Source organism: Mustela nigripes, chromosome 3 (genome assembly GCF_022355385.1).
Source record: "Mustela nigripes isolate SB6536 chromosome 3, MUSNIG.SB6536, whole genome shotgun sequence".
Classification (NCBI taxonomy): Eukaryota; Metazoa; Chordata; class Mammalia; order Carnivora; family Mustelidae; genus Mustela; species Mustela nigripes.
The window spans coordinates 8,541,927-8,567,509 of record NC_081559.1 but is presented as its reverse complement, the minus strand read 5'-3'; the positions used below and the strand labels follow the sequence as shown (position 1 = coordinate 8,567,509).

Sequence of the window (25,583 nt, the reverse complement as noted above, 5' to 3'; positions counted from 1 at the left end):
CACAAACTCAAAAATTCCAAAATAATGGATATTCATTATTTGGGGAGGGGGCAGTGTTTGGGAGCTTCCTCCTTATGGCCGCAGTTGTTAAACCGTAAAATCAAGCACATCTTTCCCCCCGACTTCTGGATAGATACCACACATAGAGGGCAATAGCCTTGCCCTTTGGCTTTTTCAGTCCTTCCCCTAAGTGGGGCTGGGTCAATGAAGATGCTACTGAAGGAGTAAGTAGAAAGCTGAGAGTATTCATACAGTAATTTTTAATTTAGTGCTCTCTTTAGGCAAAGTAGCTGGGAGCGCTTTCAGTAATTCATTTTTAATTGCGACCACACCCCGTGTCGGTGACAGGAGTATTACCGTCTTGCCCTTGCCGGTGGGGAAACCGAGCCATGACATTCCTCCGTTCAGCTTTTCGGTGAGATTTAGGAAGAGTCCCGCTTGCATGACCTCAGAGGGTCTCCCTCCTCCACGGCGCCTCAGAGCCCTCCCGTCCTTCGGCGCCGCAGGAGAGCCGCTCCGGGTCCTCCGCAGCCTCGGGATTCGTCCTCCGCCCCGCCGCGCCCGCCCCACTCGCTCCCGCACCTTCCCCAGGAGGCCCGGCTGGCCGAGGTCCCGCCGTCCCTCCCCCGTCCCCGACGTGCAGGAAGCCCCCAGCCGGGTGCCCCGCGGGAAGGTGCGGGCAGATGCCGCCCGGGCGGCCGGCGGGAGGGGCGCCGGCGCCGCCAGAGGTGAGCGGGCCGACCCCACGCTCTGCCCGGGCCGGGGCGCCGCGGCTGTCTGGGGCGGGAGCCGGCCCGGCAGGAGGACGGTGGCGGCGGGAGGGAGGCCGGGCGGCGCGGCGCGGAGCGGCGAGAGGGGACACGCCGGCGGGCCGGCGCGCCGCTCCGGGGCGACACCAGAGGAGCGAGCGCGGGGAGCCGAACGCCGCCGAGCCGCTCGCGGACGCGCCGCGCCCCGCCGGGGCCGCCGAGCTCGGCCGTGGAGCTCCGCGCGGCAGCCGGACCCCCGGCGCCCTCTCGAGCGCGGGCGGGAGACATGGCTTCGCGCGTCCCCGCCGCGGCCGCTGCTGACTCGGCACAATCGGCGGGTCGCGCGGGGGGCGCGGCGTAACCCGGGGGTGGGCGGCGGCGCGGAGCCGCCGGGGGAGCGCCGGGTGTCGCCGCGAGCGAAGGAAGATGCCGGCACAAAGGCGAGCGGAGCCCCGGCCCGCGGCGGAGCGCGGCGGGAAGAGCCGCTGAGGGGCGCGCCGGGCGCGCTCTGCTCCTGCGCCGCGTCTGTGCCGTCGCCGCCGCGGGTCGCGGGGTCGGGGACGGCGGCGCGGGAGCCCTCGGCCCCTTGGCCCCTCGGCAGCGGCCGCCGCAGCCGGGACCTGCATGCGACGCGTGGCGGCGCCCCGGGCCGCCTGCTCTCCCCGCGGCGCGCGCGGACCGGCCGGAGGGCGCCGGGGCCGCGGGTCCGGTCGACTGCGGGGGCGCCGTCCCGCCCCGCGGCCGCGTTCCCAGCCCAGCCCGCGGCGCCCGAGCCCCAGGTGAGTGCGCGGCCGGAGCCCGGCCCTCGCGCCGCAGGTACGGGCCGGCGGGGGGCGGCTTTGTTTTCCTCCGCGCGCCCCGGCGCGGTCATTCATTTGACATTTCGGCTTCCGCGGCCCTGAGATGCGGGGTGGGGGTGGGGGGGCTCCGGGACGGGTTTCGTGGCTGGATTATCCCGGGGAGCGGGGACCGTGGGGGCCCTTGGAGCCTCGCTCGCGGGCGGGGGGGCTTCCCGGCTCTCTGGCGAGGAATGTGCCGGGAGCATCCTCGGCCGGGCCTGGGGCCTGGAGGAAGCCGGGGCTGCGGATTCAGACGCCGCCGCTTCGAGGACAGGCAGCTGCAGAGCTTGGCCCTTCCCTGCCTGCCTTTTCCTCCCTTTGCGGTGCTCAAGTGCTTCTCCTTGACACTTAGCAACTTCAGGAACGTCTTGGCAGGCCCGGCTATTTCTTTGAGCGTTGGAAGTCTTTGGAGACAAGACGGAGGGCTCGCGGAGTTACGGGGGATCAATATTAAAGTTCCAGAAGGCAGGCTTCGGCGGTCAGCCTAGGTCGAGGGGGACGGTCGGCAAACTTGCCCGAGGCTTTAAGCCCTCCGGGTCTGTTTCTGCTGTCCCTGCCCCAGAGTCCAGGAAAACTCGGAATTCTCGCTGTGTGGACATCTTTGTCCAAGTGTGAAACTTCTCTTTTCTTGAGCAATTTTCTGTACTTTGGCTTTTGGAAGAAAAAAGATTTTAGTGTGATTAGTAGTGTCCTCTATTACACCTGGTGAAATTTCATGTATGCCTTTGTCTTACAGGTATGATTTTCGTTTTATTGTTTCCCCGTTCCCTCAAGGGCTCCGGTCTTCGTTGCCTGGAGAGAGCTTCCCCCACCCCCTCCTCCCAACAGATGGCTCTGTATGTTCTGAGAGATTTCTTTAAAAGGACACTCACAGTCCCTATAAACAGAGAAGGATAAGGTATTAGGCTTATTGTTGGCATTATTAAAGCAAGAGGCCGAATCTGGATGGGGGATATTATTAATGGTGTGAAAATCTGGAGTTTGCTAATCTGTTTGGTCATCAGAAGATTCCTGCCGGGATTGTTTACATAGCGTGGGAGACAGATGGTATCCCTAAGCAGACAAGAGAAGCCGGGCATAAAGGGTCATTGTATTTTCCAGAAACTGTCCACTTCACTGTTTGGAAGAGGGAGAGGGCGGTCTAGAAGGTGGGAAAGACACCGTTTTGATCTCCCAAAAGAGACATTATAACCTCACCGTCCAGTCTCCGAACCAGTTAATTTCTTCTTTCTTTGAACATTGAAAAAGTCATCATTAAGCTATTTGTTTTGATTATTTGTTTGGCACATTTTGGTCTCATTTGTGATTATGTGAAGCAGTTTAAACGGTTTTCTTAGTAGAAATGTCTTTGAATTTAAGATTATCCTACCACTTACAGGGAGAAAACAGTCATAACTTTCTTAGCTCTCTGTCATTTCAACAAATAGCCCCTTGGACTCACAGTGTCTCCTAGTTGGAAGGACTTTGGTCCGGTCCGCAGGAATTCTTCCACCATCTCTAAGACAGGTGATTCCCTAACTTCTAGCAGTTGCCCCCACACTCTCAGCTGTGGATAGAACCGGCTTCTGTAATTACTTAGCCTAAGACGTTTGCTTTACCAATGCCTTTGCCACCACATTGAGCAGCCTTTGGCTGCGGAGTCTGAAGAATCAAAGTCATTCTGAACATTCGAGAGAAGCCAGCTGCAGCTTTCCTGTTCCAACCACCATTATAGGTTCTTTATGTGCTGTAGATTGCAAAACTGGTCTTCCCTCTGTGATTTTGAGGGAGGATAGCCCAGTAAATTAATATTCTCAAGCCACGTACGAGATTTCATGAACATGAGCAATGTTTGACCCCGTGGATAGGAAGTATGGAATAAAAGTGAGCACCGGCTCTTTAACTTGGGCAGTGTGATCTGGAGAGAAAACCATAGTTTTTTATTCTTTTCAAAGCCTTTTCCACCCCTGACCTCAGCCAAAGACAAAGAAACTAAGGTTGTTACCTGTAGTTGAGGACAGATGGTATGGGTGAATGTATTTTGTAGGAGAGATGGCTTTTGGCCTCTGTCCACTTTCAGTGGGGGTCCTAGCATCGAAGACAGGATCTAACATTCAAAATACTTGTTAAATCTGTGGCTGGATCTGTGAACCCTCTTACCAGGCTGTTGTCTCTCTTGTGAAGTGTTGCTTTAAGAGAAACCCAAGGCTCCAAGTCCGGGGCTTGCTATAAGCCTGGCCTGGGTCCACATTCTTGTGTGTTGCTTGTTTTCTTGGGTAAAAATGGAACCAGTTTTGCATGGTGTGTTGGATGGGGAATGGCAGCATGGCGTGAAAACCTTTCTAGTTTCATTGTCAGAAGCCAGGCCTGGCCTGAAGGAGAAGAGCTATATTTGAAGTTTGGTTGACCCAACAAAAACAGAGGGTTGTTTCTTTACACACAGGATGTCTTTCATATGGGAATATGAATGAGGAATTACAAGAGGGACCAGACCTCCTGGTTTGTCCACAGTGGTCCCAGCTTATTCCCACTGACCTCTCTTAGTTACCCAAAGCATTCTTTCTCACGTTTAGAAGTGCTGTAGTTGGATAAATTATGTAGTTACCCTAGAGGTTACAGAACCCTGACTTTTCTTTACTACCCACTCCTGTCCTCAGATTTTCAGTCTTGCTTTATTTAGTCTTTTATTTGTTGTATGCAAAGATAAGAAAGGCTAAAAAAAATTAAACCAAAAAATACATACAGAAAAAAGAAATAGCAGGAAGATAAAAGATTGAATAATGAGGTCATTGCTTGCTTGTCATCTATTTACATATATAGAAATGAGTAGTTTTATCCTTAAGTTGTTAAGTGTCTGCTATGGCTCTAAACCTCTGTTACGACTTTCAAGAATGAGAAGAGTTACGCTTGCCCATTTACCTCGGGCCGACAGGAATTGGGATAACTCCTGGGACTTGGGAGAAGAGCTTCGACGAAGCCCGTTTGCAGATCCGGCAGATGGATGGCTCTTGGGATGTGAATGCAGATTTCAAGATTTAATGATGGATCCATTTTTGGGATATTTACTGAGAGTTAGGAACACACGTGTTGTGAAGATGTGACTCAACATTCTTCTAGTTTCTCAGCTTTCTGGGCCACAGGATAATAGAAGAGCCTTTGTTTTCAATTTTATCTTCTGACTCCAGTCTTGAGTTTGGGTCTCCGCTTTTCATATGGAGGGTTTACAGAGAAGAACTTGGCATGCGTGCTCACTGGGTGAAATTTCTCTTAAGGGTTTGCGATTGTGAAGGTGACCTGGTAAGGTTTGGGTTCCAGGCTAGATATTTGGAGCTTGTGGCATCTCCTTCTGCAGCAGTTGCTCTACGACTTTGCTGGAGAATTGCCCGTTCGAAATAGTTCACTTGCAGCGCTGGCTGGTAGGTGTTACAATTAATGATGGTTGTCACCTTTTCAGTACCTGCTCCACTAAGACCCTCAAAACTGAGGTCAGGGTGTCTAAACAGGAAGGAATTTATGTATCTCCTTTATAAGTAGGGTGATATGTAATTCTTCTGTCTAGACAAGGACACGTTTGAGAGTAAGAGGGAGTAATAACTGGAAAGGGCACTGGATCACCAAGTCTAAGCTGGGACAGTCCCGGGAAAGCTGTGATGTATGGTCATCTGAAGTGTGAGCCAGGTCATTAGCTGTCATATGAAGGACAGATGGAAGAGTGTCTTCTGCTTCTTCTAGATTTGTTCAGCACATGTGTTTACGTGTGTGCATGCATATATGTGTCTATGTTTGCACGAACACTGATCATATGTCTATAGATGTTTGTACCGAGGGGTTGAGATAAATCGCGCAAGAATGCCTAGTTCTTTGGAAAATCATGGCCTTCATCATCTCTTTCCTGGACTGACTTTAAAACTAAACTCTTTGCATCCAGCCTCTCTAAAATTTAAGTCCTCTCCTGACCTTGTGTAGTTGGAATACTCATCTGTGAGTGTAATTCTTGTTTAAAAACCTGTGATGGTGCTCGTTTTCTGTTTAGTTCTCAAAGATCTGTAGGCTGTTTGGTGGTTAGAAAGGAAAAAACAATGAAAAAAATTTCATTCACTCATTCATTCAATTGCTACTTATTGGGCTCCTTTCACAAGTCAATATCTGATCTGGAGGCTGAGGAAGTACCAATGAATAAAACAAAAGATCCACACCCTTGGGGCGTTTTCATTTTCTTGGCATGTAGGGGTGGGGTGGGAGACAGATAATAAACAGACAGTAAAAAAAAAAAAAATGAGTAAGTAGGTCAGATAGCATGCGGGAAGGAAGTACATACTTGGGAAGAAAGGGACAGTAGAAGAGGATCAGTGGAGCTGAGGAGCCTTCATGGAGAAAAAGACCCTAATCTTAAGCCAAGACTTTGAAAAAGGTGAGAGAAGTTACCCACACACATACCTGAGGGGGCATGTTCCAGGCACAGGCAACAGCCAGTGTGAAAGCCTGAAGAATGTATTCAGAATTAGCAAGAAGACCAGGACGGATGGGGTGGGGCGACTGGGAGGAGCTGGATATGAAATCAGAAAAGTGGTTTGGAGTGGCAGATCGTGTAGGACTTTGAGATACAAGAGTGATTACAATGTCGGCAGAAATCCCATTATGTTCTTTTTTTTTTTTTTTTTTTTTTTAAGATTTTATTTATTTGACAGAGAGAGAGAGAGATCACAAGTAGGCAGAGAGAGAGAGAGAGGAAAGCAGGCTCCCTGCTGAGCAGAGAGCCCGATGCGGGACTTGATCCCAGGACCCTGAGATCATGACCTGAGCTGAAGGCAGAGGCTTAACCCACTGAGCCACCCAGGTGCCCCAGAAATCCCCTTATATTCTTAAAACTCATTATAATATTTAAAAAGTTGTCTTTGTGCTCTGAAGCCTGCCCTGGTCAGTATCGTGTACATGTCATAAATAGTGCACTTCAACTTGGTTAATGAGCTTTTCCTTTCATTTTCTTCTTGTTTGTTAAAATAGCATGTGTTTGCTTGTTGCTAGTCTTAAACTGTATCCCCATTTGTAAAAATAGATCAGTGGCTGAAAAGTGGTTCTGCGAAGTGTGAAAATAGTAATGAAAATAGTCCTATGAATGCTACAGTTCAGAATGTCCTAAACATGTTTAGAGAACTCAATCCCACTGCAAATATAAAATGTGAAATCTGCATGTATAAAAGCAAGGGACTCCGCGAGAGTGAGGAGTTCAAAACAGTAACTGAAATTGCAAAGTGCAAATGGAAGTATGAGGATGGCTCTCCTAACACTGTTCCTTTCTTGGGTTTGCCGTCCGTCCTTTTGCTCCTCATTCCCTGTCATTGCCTGTTATGAAACTGTCCAATAGTGGCATGAAGCCATGGATGTTTTGGTGTCATTTTTGAACAAAGCACAGTGGCTTCTCTGTTACACTATTGCCGTTTTCCAGGACAAGCACACAATAATGCTTTCCATTACAAAATTAACATATTATATCTCTAGAGGTAAGATAGGGACGGAAAGACTATAGTGGCATCGTTAAAGGACTCGTACAGCGAAAGTAAGAATGAGTCATGTTATTGCATAGACACTCGCAAAATCGGCCGCACAGCTAAAGACAAGCGCTGTCCTTAACGAGAAACCAGAAGTTATTGACAGGAATTCCTTTGTCCAACGGCCCGGCTGGCTGTTGCATAACGGCCGTGGAGTAGTGTGTCGAAGGCTGATTACTATCAAGTACATACTGGGAGGTATTTCACTTTATGGTTGGATGAAACCACGGAGGTCATGCAGAGAATGAATCAGCTCTTGGCGTCTGTCCAGGGAGGAGCGCTTGGTGATGCTTTGTTCATTTATCGCTGAAAACTTGTGCTCAGAGAGAGGAGATTTTTCCTTTGCTGAAGTGTCGCTCATGAGACTGGAAGCGTTGCTCCGGGGGCAGGACTTAGGGAGCACTTGGTTTCATGATCGGATAGGAAGGCGAGGGCTTCGTAAGGTAAAGGAGTTTTCCCTCGAGGCCGGTCTGCGTGCTGCTGCCTCCACAGAGCAGGTGTCCTGCTTCCAATCTGGAGGAGATACTAAAAGCAAGAGCAAAAACTGGGTACAGCCAACTTGCGGCCCCTGAGTGTTAGGAATGTGCTTGTGGAGGGACGGGCGGGGGGCATGACTGGGCTTCTCCATGCAGACCGAGGCTGGCTGTTTAGAGGAAAGGCACACATAGAACATTTTATCTGTGGGATAAGAAAAAATGCTTTTTTATGATGCTGAGGAGAAACCATTTGTCTCATATCAAGTGGCGTACGTCGGGAATATGCCCTGCCCCCAGCGAGCCGTTTCAAGCGCCGGGAGGGAAGGAAGAAGGCGCAACAAATAGCACGATCTGCCGCCATCTCAGGACTGAGAAATTCCTTTGTTGGATGAAGTTGGAGATCCACATTGGCCACAGAGTGGTTTAAGGAGGTTATGTTTTCGGTAATGGACAGTCCTTTAAATAATAACAGTATTTCCTCTTCATGGCCTGTTGGGAGAGTAAGAGCACAAAGCAATAGAACTTAGGCTCACTCATTTCGATGGAGAAAGGGTACCAGTGTATGCCTGGTACTCGAGAGCATGTAGAGAACCATGCTGGGAGGAACCTAGGCTTGTAGGGTTTTGATTAAGAGACTGGGTGGCAGGGGGTACAGGTAGAAGGAGGTGGAGAAATCTAGCAGTTGGACATGACCTTTTATATCTTCTGCTTTAGGCTTGGCTTCATTCCAGACAAATGGGCTTGATACTCAGAAGTTGTCAGCACATGATCTATATTGCCCCTGACCTAACCTAAAACAGTGAATGATCTCCAGTGGTCTTGGATTCTCTTTGCATAGGCCTTCCTCCTGTCTTCCCTCTTTTCCTCTTGCTGTCCATCCGTCAGTTGGCGTCTTTAAGCTAGAAGGGGCTTTGTGAGCTCCTTTCCTGTATCTCCATCCCAGTAGGCGGTATGTGGGCTACCCAGGGCAGAAGGGATGAGGGCTTCCGCTCCTTCCTCAGCCGGCTCACTCTAATGTGTAGGCTCCGGTTAGAGCACACATTTCAGTTTGAACCTTCAGTAAAGATTCATTTCCCCCCTTTTGTTTGAACTTAAATAAAGATGGAGTCTTTGTGTTTTGTCTAATAACTCTTCCATATTGATTACCATTATTTACTTCTAGGCCAGAAGCCCTTCATTCATTACATGTCATTACATGTTGCATGAGCACCGATTGCTGTGGATGAGCCAGGCTCTATGCTAAGTGATACGTATAAAAGAGGTGAATAATTAGACATGGCCCTGCCCAGATAAAACAGAGAATCTAGTAGGATATGATAAACAAATATTTAAGTGTAAAGCAAACGTGGCTAAAAGGTTTATATTTGTTAAATCTGGGTGGTGGTGTATGGGCTGCTGTTGTACTTTGTAACTACATAAACTTTTGAATATATGCTTGAAATATCTCCTGAGTAAAAAAGGAAAAAATATAGTTGGAAGTGTGGTAAGTGCTTTCTAGAGAGGGTTATTGATGGAGCATGGAGTGTAACTGGGACTTCCTTTGGACGGAGTAATCAGGGAAGACCAGAAGCGTACCTCATTGTTTGTCTGTGTGAGAGGGATGAGGGTCATTTGAACAGAGTTCAGAGAAGAGTCACAGAGATGATTGATGACATAGGTGAGAGTAAGAGCTCTGAGAACAGTCTGGAAGAAGTGGGGATGCCAAGCAGTAGGAGAAATTGACCTGATGCAGTCATTTAGCTATCATTTTCATAAATTTACAGGGGCTTTTTCATAGTCATACTGTCTTTGGTAATTTCCCATGTTCAACAGCAGGCAAGGCAGGTTGCTCATGTTAGAAATATGTGTGAGAAGAAAATTGAACATTTTTTCCTTCAACTGTGGAAAAATTGGAAAGGACCTGAGAGACAAACCAGTTGAGCCCTCCTGTGAAGGAATATCTCTTTAGTGTTCTTAACAGGTTCTTAACATCAAGTTCTTAGGAGATCTTTTTGTGCTTCCTCTACTCAGGATGGGGTGGTGGTGAGGGGGGCACTCGCTCCGGTTTACGTTTATTAGGCAGGTTTTCTTTCCATCCTGTAAATCCCCCAGACTCATCTTGCCCTCAGTACTTTTACCACAGGAGCACTTCCCACCTGGAATGCCCACCAACTTCACTGACTCTTCCAGGCCCCGTATCTCCATTGCGTTTCGGGATACAGTCTGAAAACAGTAGTTTTCCCGTGTTTCTTTTCTGAAGGATATGGCAGTCCTAGAAGTATACATAGCTTCCTTTGTCAGTGATTGACATTAAAGGTGGGCAGAGCCAGTGTCATAATCTGGGTGGGGGCAGAGGGAAGTATATGGGCTGACATTTTCCCCTCCAGATGCTGATACTCCACCCTCTTAGGAATCACTGTTTTATAGCACTTAATATCTTCATAATCTTTGCTCTATTTATTATTATTTTTAACAGTTATTTGTTTATTTTTACTTATTTTAAGTAGGCTCCACCCCCAGCATGGAGCCTAACGTGGGGCTTGAACTCATAATCCTGAGATCAAGAGTCAGATGCTTAACCAACTGAGCCACTCAGGCACCTCTCATCTTTTGCTTTAGATGTTGTACTAGTTGTTTTGTTTCCTATTAGCCTTTCTGCCCCCTAGGTTTTCAGCCCTCTAAATAAATGGGAACCTGGCTGACACCTCAGTATCGATCAGAGTGAATATACAGTCACCGATGCCTAATGGTGGAAAGAACCACTTGTTTCTCTCTCTCATGGACCATTATGAAAGGCTGTTACTTATATAAGTTGGCACAGATATGAAATATTAACATTTTGTAGTTTTAAAATGGCAGAAAGTCAAGTCTTGGGGTCTAATTCATTCAGACAATTCTGATCTCAGAGATCTCCTTCTTTATATGCCTCCTAACTCCTGCTGTTCAAAGTAATCCACAGACCGGCAGCATCAGCATCACCTGGACTTGTTAGAGATGCAGAATCTCGGGCCCTGTACCACACCTGAGCCAGAATCTGCATATTAACAAGATCCCCAGCTGCACTGTACTCTGCCCAGCGAAGTCTGAGAAGCCTTGCTTTAACTTACCAGAATTCAGAAATTTAGGAGGAACATTTATCGTCAAAGAGAAGTAAATTGGGAAATGAAGATTTCCTGTCTATGGACAAGATCCTCAGTGCCTTCTGCAGGATGGCCTGAAATGATCCTGTACATGTTGGAGCTTCCAGGCCTGAAGATGCCTCCGTAGGAGTGTCCTGGAGTGATTTAAGTGGGTGATACTTACGTGTCAGACATGATAATGATGATAGGAATTTGAAGCAGTTGTTGGAGTGAGAAACTAGGAGAGCTTGGCAAAGGCAGAAAAACATGGCCATGCAACCTAAAACTGAAGAGAAAGGAAGATGTCTTGGCTTTATACTCAGAAACAACTTCTGACACTCTGGACTTCGATTGTCTTAAACTTTAATGCCTCCAGAGCCAGCAGGTCACAAGGAAAACCAGTGGGATGTGCTGTGCCTGGAAATCTTGTGGAGTGGCGAGGACCATGGAGGGCATTCTTCGTCCAAAGGGAAAGAGGGATGCTACCCAGCTCAGTCAGTTGTCACAGGGGAATTTGGGTCCAGGATGGCCAAATCTTCACATTTTTCAAATGAAGCTAAAAATGTAAGTTTGTATGTAAAACATCTCTTGAGTGGCAATTAAAATGTTTTTAGAACAGCACAGCCCAAACAAATTTTGTATGCTGCCTGCATCCGTTTTACAACTCTTGTTCTGGAGCGACAGAACGTCTGCGTTGGTACCAGTGCCAGGCTCTTGGTGTGCAGGGCACCAAACACGGAGTGGTGTTTTGGTCTTGGTAGGGACCGTTTTGGGTCTTCAGTAAGTAAAAGAAATAAAAAATATAAAAGAAGGGAGCTGCCTTTGTGTCGATGACCTGACCAGATATGCCTGGAGAACCTTAGTAACTAATGGTATTTGAAAGAAAGAGTTGGGGCCCTGAAGGAATAAAATTTAGGTCCTGTAAAATCTGAAAGTGGGTTGGGACAAGGGTGAGGAAATGGTGACATGCAAATTTCTTGGCCACACTGAAGATGGAATCATGCACTACAACATGGCAGTCGGGGCCAGCAGGTGGGACCACAACTTGGACCTTCTTGTGCTGGGAGAGAAGTGTGACTAGAGATAGAATTTGATTTAATTTTTCTTTAGGATCTGGTTGTTGATTTGGGTGCCTGCTATTATTTCAAGTTTGCTGAAATTGGATTTTCAATTAAAGTTTGTCATGGTAAAATTAATATTTTATACATTTTGAAAGTAAAAACTAGGGAAAAGAATCAATATTCTCTCCAAAGATTTATTATCATGTTTTTTGTTAAAAACTAAGTTCCTCAAGGGTAAGGACTATTTATTATTTATCTTCACATCCCAGCATCTAGCACAATCTGGGTTAGAGAATGTTTATTGTCCTGAAGTAAGACAAGATACAATTTATTTTTATCTTGGAAAGTCATTCTGTAGATATCCATTTTCCTCACTGATTAAAAAAAAATGATAGCCTTTTTGAAATATAATCTACATGCCATGAAATTCACCATTGTCAGTAGAATTCAGTGAGTTTTCGTATATTTACAAATTTGGACAACCAGCCCCATTCTTTGGAGACATGTCTATTCAAATTCATTGCTGACTTTTGAATTGGGTTACTCTTCTGTTGTATGAATTCTTTTTATATTCTGGATCCTAGACTTTATGAGATAGATGACTTGAAAATATTCTGATTTTGTGAAATTGTCCTTTTACTTTTTTTGATAGTATCTTTTGAAGCACAATCATTTCTAATATTAATGAAGCCCAGTTATTTTTTTTTTTTTTATCCTTGTGCTTTTGGTGTCCTACTTCTCCTTGTCGATCTTCTAATGGTTATATAAGCCTTGAAAAATAGTCTTGCTATCTCCAACTACTATTGAATTGTTTCTCTTTTCAACTCGGTCAGTTTATACTTATATGTTTTGCAGCCCTGTTCTTGGGTTCATATATGTTTATAATTATAATGTCTTCCTCTTGAATTGACTCTTTTATCATTACTCTTGTATACATTGCATATATTTCTTAATCTCTGGTAACAATTTCTATTTTGTCTGATACTAGTATTGTGAACCCAGTTCGTACTTTAGTTATTCTTTGCATGGTATATCTTTGTCCTTTTTTTTACTTTCATCTTATTTGTATCTCTGAATCTAAAGTATCTCTTTTAGACAGCAAATAGTTGGATCAATTAAGATCTATATTATGCCAATCTGTGCTTTTTGATTAGTGTTCAGCTAGAGTGACTGGAATGTTTATTTCATTTAATGTTACTTACTGATAAGGTGGATAATATCTACCTTTTTGCTATTTTTTTTCCTGTATGCCTCAGGTCTTCTTTATCTTCCTTGTGTTTCTCTATTACTGCCTTATGTTGTCTTAATTATCTGTTTTCTAGTGTGGTGTTTTAATTCCAATGTTGCTTTTCTGGAGAAGAGGATTTTCATAGGTCTTTATCGTGCTCAGTAATACTGTTATAATATGTTTTGAGTTATATTCTTAGTGTTTGCTGTGGGGATTACAGTAAACTTTTTAATTTAAAATGATCTAGTTCAGATGAATTTCAAAAGTATTCAAAAATTTTACGTTAGTATAGCTCCATTCTTGGCTTTATGTATTATAAGCCTATCACTGCACTTTTATTTATTTATTATTTTTTAAAGATTTTTATTTATTTATTTGACAGACAGAGATCACAAGTAGGCAGAGAGGCAGGCAGAGAGAGAAGGGGAAGCAGGAGCAGGGAACCTGATGTGGGGCTCGATCGCAGGACCCTGGGATCATGACCTGGGCTGAAGGCAGAGGCCTTAACCCACTGAGCCACCCAGATGCCCCTGCACTTTTATAATTATTGTCTCTGCAGTTGTTTTTTAAATTGGATAATAGAAAAGGTTATAAAAATACATTTATACTGTCTTCTATATTTAACTGTGTAGTTAGGTTTACCAATTCTCTTTATGTCTTCATGTAGATCAGAGTTAATATTTGGTGTTTTTCATTTCAGCCTCAGAACTAACTTTAGTATTTCTTGAAGGACAGATTTAGTAGTGACAAATTCTCTCAACTTTTGCTTAAATGAGAATGTCTTAATTTCTCCTTCATTTTTGAAGGATAATTTTGTTGGATGTAGGAACCTTGTTTTACCTTTTAATTTGGCTGCTTTGAATATGTTGTTCCACTTCCCTCTGGCCTTCATAGTGTCTTATGTGAAATCAAATGTTAATGTTCTTGAGACTCCCTTATCACATATGATGAGAATTTCCTGCTGTGTTTAAGTTTCTGTCTTTTGACATTTTGACTATGATGTGCCTTGGTGGGAATTCCTTTCAGTTTATCCTACTTTGAGTTTGGTGAGCTTCTTGGATGGATATATAGATTAGTGTTTTCATCAAATGTGGGAATTTTGGTCATTATCTCATTATTTTTTCTGCCCCTTTTCTTGTCTTCTGGGACTCTCTGTATACATGTACTGATACTTTGGTGTTCTCTAGGTCTCTGAGGCTCTGTTAATTTTTTTTTCATTCTTTTCTTTCTTTCTTTCTTTTTTTTTTTTTTTTTTGTTCTTAAGTCTGGACAGTCTCAATTGACATATCTTCAAGTTCACTGATTCTTTCTTCTGCCTATTCAGATTTGATATTGAACACCTATAGTGAATTTTCCATTTCAGGTATTGTATAGACATTTCAACACCGGAATTTTTTTTTTTTTTAAGATTTATTTGTTTATTTAAGTAATCTCTACACCCAATGTGGGGCTTGAACTCATGATGCTGAGATCAGGAGTCACAGGTTCTATCAACTGAGCCAGCCAGGTGCTCCTTGACACCAGAATTTTTAATCTGTTTTTTAAAAAAATGATTTCTGTCTCTCTATTTATATTCTCTGGTGAAATAGTTTTATATTCTCCTTTGGTTTAGATATGGTTTCCTTTAATAATTTGAACATATTTATAATAGCATATTTATTTCTTTTTCTAGTTTCCTCCACCTGGCTTCCTCAGGCACATGTTTTGATGTACTACTTTATTTTTTGTGTATGGGCCATACTTTCCTGTTTATTTGTGTGTATATTCCAAGTTTTTGTTGGAAAGGAGACATTTGAAATATTTCATGGCAACTCTGAAAATGAGATTTCCTTCTCTCCCCAGGGCTTGGTGTTTTTGCTCTCTGTTGTTATTTGTTTATTTACAGATTTTACTGAATAAATTCTTTAATGTCTGCATTTTTGTTGTCACGTGTGGCTACAGAAGTCTCTGCTTGGTAAACTTCTTTAAATGTCTGGAATGACTGAGTCTTTCAGTCTGTACGGAGAAGTTCCTGGGGCATGTTGGGGCACACCTATGACAGTCAGCTACACCACTGACAATGCTTTAGGCACAGAGGCTCAGGGTCAGCCAGAAGTGAAAGATTAGGGCCTTTTCATGCATTTATTGTGTATGTGCAGCATGTGGCCTTCTGGAGCCCAAAGAATGTGTCAGAGCTTTTCAGATCCTTGTATGCACATCTGATTCTCCCAATTTTTTTTTTTTAAGTTCTTAGTCAGCCTCTCCCACCAACTCCCATCCCCAGTATTGCTGCCTCAGGTGTTTTCGTTGTTAAGCCGTTGTTTTCAACAAATGCTGAGGGGCTAAAGTTTTCCCCACTGAGTGATCTCTAGTTAGGTCTGATAAACATAAACCCTGAGAATGGGGCTTTTCCAGGTAACTGCCAGTTCAAATAATAACAGTTCTCTGGGAGAGGGCCTTTTTGGGGGGAACTGCAAACCCATTTTGCCTTCTCAGGGACCACTAGAGTGCTCTTTCTCTCAGTCACCAATGGCTGCAAGGATGCTGGTTTTCAAGGGTACTGTGATGTTAGGGGAGAGTGATAGAAACAGGGAAAACTAAAATCCCACAAAGCTCAGTACTCATATTGAGATTCAGCCATTCATGATTAAATTATCATTGTAATTTGTAAGCCTTTTGCTAATTTCCATAATTTTGAAAAAGTTGATTTTGATACTTTTTGGTAGGAAAGCTTTTATGGTTTTCTGGAGGAGCAGGTTTTGGGAGGTTCTTACTTGGGTATTCTGGAAGTGTTTCCCTGTTCTATGGAATTTTACCACCATCTGCTACAATGTGATGTTACATTTGATTGGCTTTTTTTTCTTTTTCTTTCTTTCAAGATTTAAAACACAATTTTTATTATCTTTTTCACCTTTTTTGTCTCTGTTTTTTCACCCTTTTTATATGTATGTAATTTTTTAAAACATCCATGTGTGTATTTTTAAAATATCTAAATTGAGGTAAAAGACACCTAACAAAATTTTGCTATCTCAGTTAACCGTTTTTTTTTTTTTTAAGATATTTATTTATTTATTTATTTGACAGAGAGAGAGAGAGAGAGAACAAGTAGATGGAGAGGCAGGCAGAGAGAGAGAGGGAAGCAGGCTCCCTGCTGAGCAGAGAGCCTGATGCGGGACTCGATCCCAGGACCCTGGGATCATGACCTGAGCCGAAGGCAGCGGCTTAACCCACCCAGGCGCCCTTCAGTTAACCGTTTTAAACATAGAACTCAGTAATGTTAGGTATATTCACATTGTTGTACACCAAATCTCCAAAAATCTTTTTATCTTGAGACACTGAAAATCTGTATCCATTAAACAAGAACTTTCCATTTCTCCCTCCCCCTAGTTCCTGAAACCATCATTTTACTTTCTGTCTTTAGGAATTTGACTACTGTAGGTATCTCATATAACTGGAGTTGTACAGTATTTGTCTTTTTGTGACTGGTTTATTTCATTTAGCATAATGTCTTCAGGGTTCATCCAGGTTGTGGCATATGTCAGAATTTCCTTACTTTCTAAGGTTCAGCAATATTCTGTTGTATGTATATACCACATTTTGTTTATCCACTCATCCATTAATAGATACTTGTGTTGCTTTTACCTTTCCTCTATTGTGAATATGAACATAGATGTACACATACCTCTTTCTGTTCTTTTTAGTATATTGTTAATTTTTTTTCTTTATGTGGCAACAGCTACAGAAATATCCAACCTGATAGTTTTCTTAAATAGGTTAGTAAGCTTAATGAGTTTCTCAGATTTTGCTATATAATACATTCTTCATTAGACATCACTAAGTATTATTTTCTGATTCTTCTCAGACTTAGACATTACCTCACTTGTTCTCCCATTTTTAAGCTGGTAAAGTTTAAAACATTTTAAATGACTTGAAGCCATGCAGAGCTTAGGAAATAAATAAATTACAAAATTGAATGGAATCCAACTTCCAATTCCTAGTTGAAACCTTAAATTGCTATGTTTTATTACTTTTATGCATCTAAATAAAAAAATAGTGTAGGGATAAGAATTCTTGTAGTCCTTTTGAATAAGCAATCAACATGGCATTTCTTAGTCTAAATTTCATTGATAAATGAGTAGGCATTTGGGGAAACATATTTAGGGATAGAAAGTAACAGGTTTAGTTATAAATAGGTGTGAGTGGCCATTTGTATATCAGGGGAGCAAACTCAACTCCCTCCACCATGTAGGCAGGTAACACAATCTGTGGAGCAAACTAGATGAGGACTCGGTAAGCTGGACCTTACAGTTTATAAAGGGACAGCTGTTATCGGTATCCTACCAGATCATTGCTCCAAGATGCTAGATAAGCTAGCTTTTAAAGAGAAAAGAAAAATTAAGATTTTTTTTTTGTGAAGACTTATTTTAAAAATATGGGCAAACCATTTAAAAATGAAAATAAAAAAAATCACACTGTCCAGCCAAATGAGTTTGCAAGTTGGATTTATGACTGTGATAAATTCAGGGGGTGGCCTGTTTGATGGATACCACATAAGTGATATGTTTATGGTAGTTGGAGAAATCGACTAGAGTAATTATGATAATAGCATTTCTAGTATTGGAGAGGACCGTCGGGATCATCTAGTGCATCCCTTTTATTTTATAGTTAAAGAAGCAAGACCCAACAAAATTAAATGACTTTCCCTGATATCTTTTAAGAGTTTTGGATTCATGCAAAGCTAGCTAAAGGGTAGCGGTGCCAGCTCCTCTTTCTGAAAATGCATTTGGGTCTCTCTTGTGTTCTTGTTAACAGTAACGGTTTTATATGGAACTTTTCCATGTGTTTCACCTATGTTATTTTCTACAATCACAAGTTGTAGCATAGAGGGTATTCTCATTTGGCCAAAGAAGGAACCAAGTGCCAAAGAAGTATTGTGACTTGCTCAAGTTCACATGGCTAGTTAATAGTGTGCTTATTATAATTTCTCTTCAGCTGGAGATACCTTTGAGATGATTACATTGGCACAACAGACACAAATGGGGACAGTCTGGGATATAGGGTCACTTAGTGATAGTGCTGAAATTAGGATTTAGTCTCCTTATTTGTAGTGTAAACTTCTTCCATCACAGCAGGAAGATGAATAATATGATAAAATAAAGGTTTCCTAAGGAGAAAATACACAAGTGCTGCATAGACCAGAAGGCTGTAAAAGTACCATGCAGCAAAAGTAGACAGAAGGCTTTTCTTGGATAAATTTTGGTGTTTACCAAGGAGGAGTTGACATTTGAGACAAAGTTTTATTTCTATAATTTTTCTTAGTTTTTTGACTAGTGCTTTTTAAGACTTGTTTTCGTGCGCTTAATTTTATTCATACATCTAGTCTCCACTTTGTAGGTGGAGGGGGTGGGTGAAGTTAAGTACTGTGAGTTTTTAAGTTGGCAGCACTGTTAGACATGGTTTTAGGAACTGCAGTTTCATATAATGAAAATATAGCCAGAACTACCATAATATAGATAATTTTTATTTAGATATATATTTGAGTATTATAATGACTTCCCAGTTTTTTAAAGAAATGACTTCACCTTGAATGAGCTTCCAACAAGTCTTTAGGTAAATTTGGAAATAAAAAAAATATTAAGAAAGAGAGAACAAGTGAAGCAAAGTATGCTCTCCAGTAAAACAATGAAATATTTCTAAAGGAAATATGTTTGCAATGTTTTATTAATTGTTTTATTTTTAGATATGTGCAACATTAAAGTGAAACAAAAGACTTACCAGGTAACTGTGGCATTTAAGATTAAAAATTTGTTTTCCTCCAACAAATTTTGGGGGAAATGAAAGATTCCATTTCTCAATTTCCAAAATGTGAGAAGGTTTTATGTAGTCTTGTTTAATTCCTGTTGAGGGAGGGTTGAAATTAGTCTAGGAACAGGCTTCTTAAGGCATCATATCACCGATGTTTTAGTTGTACAAGGTAGGGAGGCCTCTGACCTTTGCTAGAGAATGTAGTTAGTTCTAGAATTTCTTTGTGACAGTCGCTCATATCAGTGTTGGGTAGTTAAATACCTGGAATTACAGGAATGGCCCATTCTTGCACTTTCCATCTACTTTTCCTCAGGGCAACAGATTCTGTATGTATGTCGTCCACTGCCTTAGAGGTTGTCTCAGGTGACAGATATGCCAGCGCTCTTACTGTGACAAACAAGGGTCACTGGTTTGGGACCTTTTCTCAGTTACCAACATCTTCTTTCTTGTTACCTAGCACCCAATCTCTAAGCCAGTGCCTCCTATTTTATATTTAAGTCAGCTTCCCATTTCTACCCATTTCTGCGTTGTTTGGGTATGAGCTGATAAGCTGGTGTAATACAGTGGCCCTAATGATGGACGCTTATTTCTAACATTTTCTCTTGCTATTTCGCATATTTTTACCTGGCATGGTGTTTTGGAAAAACATCAGTCCTTCCCTCCCCTGTGTCTCTCACTTGCTTTCACACCGAATGCTTCTCTAGACACTTCCACTGACCGGAAGTATGGCGGTGCCCCCCACCAGGCGCTTCTCTGGCCCAGCAGCCGGGGGTCCTGCGCTTTCGCTCAGGACAGCATGAGGTGCCACAGGTTAGGGGCTCGCTTCACTCGCTGCCATTTCCTATGCCAGTGGCACGTCGTAGGTCCCCAGGTTCTGTGCAACTTCCGGCCAACTTGGCTACGCTCTGGAGGGGCCCCTTTCCTCAGATTAGATGAATTTTCTAGAACCGCTCATAGATCTCAGGAAACGCTTAAGTGTCCCAGTTTCTTGAAGGATATGGTAGAGTTCACAGAGGAGCAGCAAGGTGAGGTGAAGTCAGGGAGGGGCCCGAGAGCGCGGCCTTCCTTCCCTGTGGAGTTGGGGGGCACCAGCTCCCCGGACACGAGTGGGTTCACCCAGCTGGAATCTCTCCGACCCGGGGCTACCGGGGTTTTTCCGGAGGCTCCGTCTCGCAGGCAGGAGAGATCACGAACTTCTCTTCTCAAGAGAATGGAGGGCAGGGCTGGCAACTCCGGGCTTCTGACCCGTGGCTTGTGTTTTCCAGTAACCCGCTGTCCCTCTAGGACCTCCAGACACCTCACAGAACGAAGGACACTTCTGTCACCTGGGGCATTAGGAGGGTGTCCGAAAGCCCCGTGACAGGAGCGGGGATCAGAGGCTGCGCCGTCTACTTTTCTGTTCTTTCCCGGGCGGGCAGGGAGTCCCGCGCCACAGGCCCTTTGAGCTCTGCTCGGGGCTCGTGTCCTGCTGCTTTGCCGCCCCTTAGGGTGTCCTTGTCCTCCGCGTGCCGCCGCCTCGGCTCCACCTGAGAAGGGACAGACGCACGTGAGTGACCCGGACGCGCCGCACCTCGGTTCCGGGCGGCGTTGGTCAGTGACCGCCCCGGTGGGAACTTGGCGCGTGACCGCAGCGACGCCGAGTGGAGGCGGCGGCGCCCCCGGGCCCGCGGGGTCAGCCCGGCTGACGCTCTGTACCCGCGAGGAGCGGCGCGGGGTCTGCGGCCGGGTCCAGCGACCTGCCGCACGTGCGCAACTTTCCTGGTTTTCTTTCCTGATTTTTAAAATGGTGCCAGTAACATACTCTACGTTAGAGGCTTATTTTGAAGATTAGGTAAGGTAACACATACACATTATTTATTCCATTTCTGATATTTAAAATATGCTCAATGAATATTTGATTTTTTTCTTTTTAATCTTATTTATTTATTTATTTATTTAAAAAAGATTTTATTTATTTATTTGACAGAGAGAAATCACAAGTAGACGGGGAGGCAGGCAGAGAGAGAGAGAGAGAGAGAGAGAGGGAAGCGGACTCCCTGCTGAGCAGAGAGCCCGATGCGGGACTCGATCCCAGGACCCTGAGATCATGACCTGAGCCGAAGGCAGCGGCTTAACCCACTGAGCCACCCAGGCGCCCTTTTATTTTTTTTTTTTATTAACATGTAACGTATTATTAGCCCCGGGGGTCCAGGTCTGCGAATCGCCAGGTTTACACACTTCACAGCACTCACCACAGCACATGCCCTCCCCAGTGTCCATCACCCCACTGCCCTCTCCCTACACCCTCCCCGCAACCCTCAGTTTTGTGAGATTAAGAGTCTCTTAGAGTCTCCCTCCTGATCCCATCTTGCTTCATTTATTCCTTTCCTACCCCGCAAACCACCCCTGTTGTGTCTCCACTTCCTCCTAAATATTAGATTTTAACTATGAAGATGTTTCTAATGGCAAGAGTAACTTGCTTTTTTGTTTTTTAGAGCTTAAAGAACTCTTTAGCAGTGTTTACTTTAAGCAGTTTTTACTTCAAGAGAATTCTACAATTTAAAGCAGTGAAAAGGGGGGCGCCTGGGTGGCTCAGTTGTTAAGCGTCTGCCTTCCGCTCAGGTCATGATCCCAGGGTCGTGGGATCGAGTCCCGCATTGGACTCTCTTCTCAGCAGGGAGTCTGCTTCTCCCTCTCCCTCTGCTCCTGCTTGTGTTTCCTCTTGCTCTGTCTCTCTCTGCCAAATAAAAAAATAAAATCTTAAAAAAAAATAAAAAATGAAAAGCAGTAAAAGCCACCAAATACATGGAGACAACAGATCTTATACAAATATAACAACTAGGTTTTTTGTTTTAGCTTACTTTTGAAAAAGTATTACTAAGGGAAGAGCATTTCTTGCTATTTCTTAGAATGGTTTTAATGTGGATAACACGTAAGTAGGTTTTGAGGTAAGTAGTCCATTAGAGTAATTTAATTTCACTTGCAAAATTTTAGTTAGATTTTTCTTTTAAAATGGGTCATCGCTAGAAGCAATTCATTTATTTGGCAAGATGTTCTTAGCATATGGATTTACTGCAGAAGTGAGAATTCTAAAATGCTTTTGTAATTTTCAAAGTTGTTTTCTTGAGGGGCACCAGGGTATCTCAGTCGGTTAAGTGTTTGAGTCTTGATTTCAGCTCAGGTCATGATTTCAGGGTCCTGAGATCAAGCCCCGCTTCGGGGTCTCCATGCTTAGTGGGGGGTTAGCTTTGCTCTCTCTCTTCCTCTGCCCCTCCCCCTGCTCAAGCACATACACACTGTCTCAAATATATAAGTACATCTTTAAAAAAATAAAAAATTAGAAGTTGCTTTCTTGATATTTCACTGGGGCAAATAAATTATAAAACCTCTTATTGTAAACCCAAAACTTATTCATTATTGATATTTTTAACAAATACCAATGTGGAGAAAATTTACTGATATTTTAAACCACCTGAGTTTGAAAGTACAGAAAGTAATCCCTACTTTTCCTGGTATAATAGTATCGTGAGTATTTTAGTGTATTATATATTATGTGTTGTTGGTAGCTAGAAAGAAATCTTTAAATAAATGATCTCTAATCTTTCATAGCCACTTGTTGCTATTTTTGAATAAAGAAAGATAGCTTTAGTTTTGGGTTCCTTTTTATTTTATCCTGTTAGTTGTTAAGAATCATTCCTTAACATTTTTGAAAGCAATTCTTAGCAAAAGTCAATTTTTGTTAAGAAAAAAAAAAAAAGATAAAAAGAGGCTAAGCATTTATTCAGGGATTTTAATGAGTTTTCTGAGATCATATGTTGCTTTGATTCAAGCAGTCCTTCCACTGGAAATGTGTTTTAAATATGACATCACTGGGGCGCCCAGGTGTTCGCTCGGTTAATTGTGTGCTTTCACCTCAGGTCATCATCCCAGGGTCCCAGGTCAGCTCAGTGGGGAGCCTGCTTCTCCTCCCTCTGTCTGCAGCCTGGCACACGCTCTTTCTGTCAAATAAAAAAATTATGGCAGAGCTTACCTTTAAAACTCTTTGTGCATTCATTCCTTACTCTGTTTAATGATAAGAACATGGGAAACATACAAGCAAAGAACAGGTTAAGTTTTGTTTTGATTTAGCATCTCGACAGTGTGTTCGTTTGTTGCATAAGAATTCTTCCTTGGTTTGCTATTTCTTGGGCCAAATGCCAGAAGGGAATATGTGTGCCATCTGCTTCGTCATCACCACTTTTCGATAGCATCCCCCAATTTAGGTTGGTTCTCACTGCTTTAACCTGCAGCTTCTTATCATTTTTTTCCTTCTTGATCTCTGGTATTGCTGCCCGCTAATTTTGTGAATGATTTTAGGATGACCTTCACATGTACAGCTGACCCTCGGATAGCACGGGTTTGAACTGTGTGGGTCTACTTACTTGGTCATTTTTTCCATAAATATAATTGAAAAGTTTTTGGAGGTCTTCTCTTCTTTATAATTTTCTTAATAACATTCTCTTTTCTCTAGCTTACTTTTTGAGAGAATGCGGTGTATAATGCAACATCCAAAATATGTGTTCATCAGCTGTTACTGGTGTGTTATTCGTTAATAGTGTGTTACTGGTAGGGCTTCCAGTCAGCAGTAGGCTGGTAAGGGTTTTCATTTATAAAGTTACACGTGGATTTTCAACCGTATGGTGGTTGGCGCCCCTCAACCCCAAGTTGTTCAACGGTCTCCTGTGGGAAGACAGGGCTGGGGTTACACAGCTATCAGCCTTGTAATTGCTTCGATTTAACTTCATTATTTACTTGTGGGGAGTGTTGTGCTATGGACAGTTTTGAATTTTACCAAAGGGTTTCTTTAACTATCTCTGAAGAAATAGTTGAAGTGCTTGCCTCGGAAACAGTGGAAAGCAGAACGAACCCTCAGCTTTTCACCTATTATCTTCTTACTACCTTGCTCATTAAATTGAAACTCCATTTTATTGTTAAATATATTTTTATAACAATCTGTCTAGATTTGGAATACTGAATGTATTGTTCAGAGAGAACCCTAATTGCTATCAAACTCCAAGGGTAAGTTGGTACTGGAAACTTCTGTAGTAGGAGGTATGAGGTTGAGGAACGGAAGTTTTATGGAAAAAATAAGGCTGAGGGGAAAAGAAACATTAATGAGTGTTTAAGTTAAAAAAAAGTGTAAATCTGGGGCACCTGGCTGGCTCAGTGGGTTAAGCCTCTGCCTTTGGCTCAGGTCATGATCTCAGGGTCCTGGGATCGAGTCCCGCATCAGACTCTCGCTCAGCAAGGAAGCCTGCTTCCCTCTCTCTCTCTCTCTGCCTGCCTCTCTGCCTACTTGTGATCTTTCTCTGTCAAATAAAATCTTAAAAAAAAAAAGCGTAAATCTTTCTTTCCGCCTTTAATTTTTAAAAATTACTGTGAAAAAGTTGAAATGAAAAGATAAACACATTTATACTCTTTATATAAATTGTTAACATTCTGTCACCTTGGATTCTCTCTCTACACGTCTATATTTTTTTCGGAACGTTTACACCTGATCTTAGCCAAAAGGCCAGGAAGCGATTTTTTTCCCTAACTTTTAAAGAATAAGTTGCAGACACCATTACACAGCCCCCCTAAATACTTTCTTGGTTCCTGACAGTAAACAGTCTCCTACCACCACAGTATCATTGTTGTTTTTATCATCGTTGTTAAACCCAAGAAAATTCACCATAATTCAATAATATCATCTAATTTACAGCATGCAGTCATGTTTCATGCATTGTATTTGATCACCATGTTTCTTCCTTTTGTTTCGTTTTATAACCTTGATTGTTTTGAAGAGTTTAGACCAGTTGTAGAATGTTCTGCATTTTGAATTTGTCTACTTGTTTCCCAGCTTTTGGTTCAGGTTAGCGTTTTTGTCGAGAAGCTGGGGGAGGTGATACCACTTACAGCATCACACCAAGAGGCACATGGGGGCTTATCATCCTGCTGTTGGTGACCATGGATGGGGTCACTTGGTTAAGTGGTGGCTACTACAGCTTTCCCATGTACAAGTACATTTGTCCTTTTATGAATAGTAGGTAATCCATGGGGTGGTGCTTGAGGTTAGGTGAATATCCTATTTCCTAATCTTTTCCCAAGAACTTTTAGTATTCATAGGTGATTCTCGCTTGAATCAGTTACCCTGGAGATTGCAGAGATTATTTTCTAATCTTATCACTGCTTTTCCATCTCCTAGCTGGCATTTTGCAAGAAGAAATTCTCTCATTTCCCCCCTTAATATGGATTTGTGAATTTTTAACGTTAGATATTGGGACACCTAAGTGGCTCTGTTGGTTAAGCATCCAACTCTTGATTTTGGCTTGGGTCGTGATCTTGGGGTTGTGGAATTGAGCCCTTCATTGGGCTCTCTGCTCAGTGGGGAGTCTGCTTAAGATTCTCTCTCTTCTTCTCCCTCTGCTCCTTCCCCTGCTTGTGTGTATTCTTTCTCTCGAAATAAATGAAGTCTTTAAAAAATTAAAATTAGCATGCTCCACTAGCTGAACTAAGATCCTGAAAGGTCGTTTTTTAATAATTAAATCCCAGCTAATCAATACATAAGCAGTTATAGAATTAGACCCCATTTTGTAATTTTTACTGAAATAATCTATACAGATAATGACTACCAACAAGTTGTCCAACTGTAAGAGGAGAGTTCATGCAGACATTTGTAATGAAGGATTAGCCTGCCAACCCTGATCCCACTGTAAATCTTAAAATCTTAAAATCAAATCTTTTTGCACTGAAAGTGCAAAACCAGGAGATATTCTGTCCCTCTCCGCATGATGCAATAGGAAATCCTCAGTATCACCTGTGA

At 43.0% G+C, this 25,583-nt stretch overlaps 1 protein-coding gene across 4 annotated transcripts in view; it reads left to right on the top strand.

Moving 5' to 3' along the window:
* Positions 1–383: 383 nt before the first annotated feature.
* Positions 384–25,583, top strand: part of HECW2 (HECT, C2 and WW domain containing E3 ubiquitin protein ligase 2) — a 367,014-nt gene continuing 341,814 nt past the window's right edge. For 2 of the 4 annotated variants that reach the window (XM_059393100.1, XM_059393097.1), the window contains exon 1: positions 384–728. The gene's annotated coding sequence lies outside the window, so the exon portion shown is untranslated. Of the gene's footprint in view, positions 729–1,440; positions 1,529–25,583 lie in introns of those variants that run through there. The other 2 variants (XM_059393099.1, XM_059393098.1) reach the window with 2 other exon arrangements.